Source organism: Canis lupus, chromosome 28 (assembly GCF_011100685.1).
Source record: "Canis lupus familiaris isolate Mischka breed German Shepherd chromosome 28, alternate assembly UU_Cfam_GSD_1.0, whole genome shotgun sequence".
NCBI classification, from domain to species: domain Eukaryota; kingdom Metazoa; phylum Chordata; class Mammalia; order Carnivora; family Canidae; genus Canis; species Canis lupus.
The window spans coordinates 6,411,502-6,416,789 of record NC_049249.1 but is presented as its reverse complement, the minus strand read 5'-3'; the positions used below and the strand labels follow the sequence as shown (position 1 = coordinate 6,416,789).

The window sequence follows — 5,288 nt, the reverse complement described above, 5'->3', positions numbered from 1 at the left end:
ATGAGAGACACACAGAGAAAGGCAAAGACACAGGCAGTTACACACACACACACACATACACACACAGTCCCTCAGGGAGCCGGATGTGGGACTTGATCCCTGAACTCCAGGATCATGCCCTGAGCCAAAAGCAGAGCTCAACTGCTGAGCTAGCTATCCAGACGTCCCTACCTTTTTTTTTTTTAACCTTAAATTTGATTTTCCTTCCTTTACTGGCACATTCATATTCATACCTGGCTATTATTTTTGATAGTTGCCACGCCAGACGGTATATGCCAAATGATGAATCATGCACAAAATGTTCTAGAACAGAATGACAATTTAGATGTAAATAAACCATTTGAGCATATGTCATCCACCCAGCTGTTTCTAGAGGTAAAACTGGAACCATTGGCTAAAATATAAACCTTAAGATTACTAAGAGTTATCACATAACTGGTGGATGAGAAACATTAAGCTATTAGGAAGTTCCAGGGGTGCTCATGAGAAAATTATGAGCTGTTAAGTTATTTTCACTATAATTCTTGGCAACATGGAAAAATCAAAGATAAAGTATAGGGGTCAGTAAACATAAAATAAATACAATCCATTATGAAAAGGTGCTTAGTACAGAGCTTAAGATGTAATAGACACTAAGCCAACACATATGGAATGTTGGAGAAATGTGTTTTTTGAGGAGTTAAATCTGAATGGACATACACTTTGATTTATCATTAGAGTTCATTATAGTCTTATTTATGACTGAAGGAAAAAACCTCCCACCTACCTCTCTATCAAAGGGGACTTGGTTAAGTAAGGTAAGACATATCCACATAATAGTAAAGTAGGCAGTCATAAAAATGATGTGTAAGAATAACAGATATATGTGGAAAATGTCTATGATTTATTAATAAAAGCAGGTTATAAAATAGTTTGGTTCCATTAAACACATACATATGTACATAAAAAAGTTAGTCACCAATATGTTCACAAAGTCAGATTAGGCCATGTTTTTTTCCCCTAAGTACTTGTCTGTTTTGCAAGTGTTCTAGAATAACTTTATAAATGGGTGAATATAAATAAATATTATAACATTTGATAAGTTTTTAAAAAAGATTTTATTTATTTATTCGTGAGAGACACAGAGAGAGAGAGAGAGGAAGAGACACAGGCAGAGGGAGAAGCAGGCTCTACTCAGGGAGCCTGATGTGGGCCTCGATCCTGAGACCCCAGGACCATGCCCTAGGCCAAAGGCAGGCGCTAAACTGCTGAGCCACCCAGGGATCCCTAAAGTTTTATTTTTAAAAACACAGCAATTGGGGATCCCTGGGTGGCTCAGCGGTTTAGCACCTGCCTTTGGTCCAGGGCGCGATCCTGGCATGGAGCCTGCTTCTCCTTCCTCCTGTGTCTCTGCCTCTCTCTCTATCATAAATAAATAAATAAATAAATAAATAAATAAATAAATAAATAAATAAGTAAATAAATAAATCTTAAAAAAAAACTCAGCAATTGATTTTTTGGAAACTGATAATTATGGAAGTGGACATGTTTTGTCTGGTAGTGAACTTCATTGGAGACTTAAAGCACCTAGAGTATTTCATTATACTGTACTAGGAAACAAAGGGTATGTAAAAAAGTGACTATTATGGAATGAAGTTTAAACTTCATTAAATGTATTTTTTCACATAATTTTATAGAAAATTTGGAAAACTAGATATGTCAGTCCCATTACTGTCATAGATCATTGTTATTGTCATCTTTTTTTTCCTCATTCAACTTTTGTTTTAATGGGTCTCAAATTCTATGACAGATTTTTGGTCAAGTTGTTTCCATTAAAAAGTACTGATTTTAAAAACTAATAACCTAAAACTGCCACACACACACAAAAACCCCCCACAAATGGTCCACAAAACATTCTCCTTTCCTTCTGAAGGTTTTACGATGCATTGTTATCATTAACCAACCTTTTACTATTAGACTTAAATGGCCAATTGACACAAACAGTTCTGAGACCATTCTTCCACCACTGATTAAGACTGGGGTGGCAGGTATTGGGGATAGTATTCATTTAGCCTTCTGGGCAGACTTGGTGACTTTGCCAACTCCAGCTGCCTTCTTGTCCAGTGCTTTGATGACACCCACAGCAACTGTCTGTCTCATGTCACGAACAGCAAAACAGCCCAGAGGAGGATAGTCAGAGAAGCTCTCAACACACATAGGTTTGCCAGGAACCATATCAACAATGGCAGCATCCCCAGATATCAAGAACTTGGGACCATCTTCCAGCTTTTTTCCAGAACGATGATCTATCTTTTCCTTCAGCTCAGCGAACTTGCAAGCAATGTGAACTGTGTGGCAATCCAGGACAGGTGCATACCCAGCACTGATTTGGCCTGGATGGTTCAGGATGATCACTTGAGCCGTGAAGCCAGCTGCTTCCATTGGTGGGTCATTTTTGCTGTCACCAGTCACATTGCCACGACGAACATCTTTGACAGATACGTTCTCGACATTGAAGCCCACATTGTCCCCAGGAAGAGCCTCACTCAGAGCTTCATGGTGCATTTCAACAGACTTTACTTTAGTTGTAACATTGACCGGAGCCAAGGTGACCACCATGCTTGGCTGAAGAACACCAGGTCTCCACTCGGCCCACTGGGACAGTACCAATACCACCAATTTTGTAGGCATCCTGGAGAGGCAAACGCAAGGGCTTATCAGTTGGACAAGTTGGTGGTAGAATGCAGTCTAGAGCTTCAAGCAGTGTGGTTCCACTGGCATTCCCATCTTTACGGGTGACTTTCCATCCCTTGAACCAAGGCATGTTAGCACTTGGCTCCAGCATGTTGTCACCATTCCAACCAGAAATTGGCACAAATGCTACTGTGTCAGGGTTGTAGACAATTTTCTTAATGTAGGTGCTGACTTCCTTAACAATTTCTTCGTTTCTCTTCTGGCTGTAGGGTGGTTCAGTGGAATCCATCTTGTTAACGCTAACAATTAGTTGCTTTACACCAGTGTATAAGCCAGAAGGACATGCTCATGGGTCTCCCATTCTTGGAGATAGCTGCTTCAAATTCACCAACACCAACAGCAACAATCAGGACAGCACAGTCAGCCTGAGATGTGCCTGTAATCATGTTTTTGATAAAGTCTCTGTGTCCTGGGGCATCAATGATGGTCACATAATACTTGCCGGTCTCAAATTTCCACAGGGAGATATCAGTGGTGATACCACGTTCATGTTCAGCCTTCAATTTATCCAAGACCCAGGCATACTTGAAGGAGCCTTTTCACATCTCAGCAGATTCCTCCTCAAATTTTTCAATAGTTCTTTGGTTGATCCCACCACATTTGTAGATCAGATGGCCAGTAGTGGTAGACTTGCCCGATTCTACATGTCCAATGACGATGATGTTGATGTGAGTCTTTTCCTTTCCCATTTTGGTTTAGGTTTAGCGATGTTTTTCACCACACCTGTGTTATGGTGGCAAACCCATTGCAAAAAAGGTATTGTCATCTTCTTGAAATATCTTCTAGGCTTATTATTTTTTTTAACAGCATGAAAGTTATAATGCAACTTTGTGTTGTGTCTCTTCACTTAATACTATATTGCAAGCATTTCCCCACTGTCATTGGGAATATCACAATATAACAACTGCATAGTATTCCACCATGAGGATAGCTGCAGAGTATCAATTTAGTGTTGGGATTCTTTTATGGACCAGTGCTAAAATGATGAGACAACTAAACACATTCCTCAGTGATCTGGAAGAGACTCTCACTTCTGTTTTCACTGACTGTACAGGATGTAGGAATAACAAGCTAGAGGTGACCCATTGAAGAGGTATCTAGCAAACTGTGTGCCTGGGCAGGAGCATGGTGAGTGAGCATCAGAATGGACATGACTCTGGGAAACGAAAAAGGATAGTGGAAGGGGAGGCGGGCAGGGGGATGGGGTGACTGGGTGATGGGCACTGAGGAGGATACTTGATGGGATGAGCAATGGGTACTATACCATATGTTGGCAAATCGAACTTCAGTTAAAAAAAAAAGAATGGACATGAGACTCTGCTCATGATGTAGGGTCTGTGACCCACGGAACTTTGTCATGATTGACATTCTGGAAGGAATGATGCTCATTTATTCCTTCCTTTTGGTTTGCCTTTTCTCCCTATTTGTGTTGTGAATTCATCCTTTAACATCCAGATAATTGTCATAACATTCCTTTCCCTATGCATCTATGAATACATTCTTCTGTCACTCATTGTTATGGCTGAGTTATATCCTTATCCTCTCAGTTTATATGTTGAAGCCCTAACCCCTAGTACCTTATGTTACTGTATTTGAAAATAGGGCCTTTAAAGTTGTATTTAGGGATACCTGGGTGGCTCAGTGGTTGAGCATCTGCCCTTGGTTCAGGTCTTGATTCCAGGGTCCTGGGATTGAGTCGCACATCAAGCTCCCCGTGGGGAGCCTGCTTCTCCCTCTGCCTGTGTCCCTGCCTCTCTCTCTGCGTCTCTCATAAACAAACAAACAAACAAACAAACAAACAAATAAAATCGTTTTAAAAAGTGGTATTTAAGTTAAAATAGATACATTAATGTAAGCTGTAATTCATTATGACTGGTGTCTATATAAGAGGATGACATTAGGACACAGGTCAAACACAGAGGGATGACCATGTGAGGACACAGCAAGAAGATAGCCATCTGCAAACCAAGGAGAGAGGCTTCAGAGGAAACCAAATCTGTGGACACCTTGATCTTGGAATTCTAGCCTCCAGCATTGAACCAGGAGACCTGAGTTCAATTTCTGCATCTGTCACTGGTAGTTTTATGATGCTGGGCGATTAATTTAAGCTTTGTGAAACTTGGCATAGGGATGCTAGCATCTCTCTTGTCTACTTCTCAATACTGTTGTATTATATGAGAAAATGTCTGTGAAAGAGCTCTGGAAACTAGGAAACCTAGGCCCAAGAAAGATATTATTAATGAGGACTTTCAGCCTGCAGGGGCAGGCACTGGCTGTGTCCTTCTTAGGCCTGTAGGAGCAAGCAGGGAAGGGGCTGCTCTTGGCCAGGGGAGGATGTGGGCAGATTCTGGCAAAGGGCATTGGCAGCAAAACTAGGTTTTCTACCATTTCTGACCACCCCACTCAGGCATGACCTAATGGGGATGGCAAAAACCCAGGGGAGGAGAGTAAGTTGTGAAGGAAAGAGAGGAGTTTCTAGAAGATCCAGTAAGGAGATAAGGGGTCTCCCAAACAGAAAGATAAAGACTGAGAGACTAGGAGTAAATTTTTTTAAA

The 5,288-nt window shown here is 41.0% G+C and overlaps 1 pseudogene; it reads right to left on the bottom strand.

Annotated features, from left to right (window-relative positions):
- Positions 1–2,043: 2,043 nt before the first annotated feature.
- Positions 2,044–3,437, bottom strand: LOC486797 (annotated as a pseudogene).
- Positions 3,438–5,288: the final 1,851 nt, after the last annotated feature.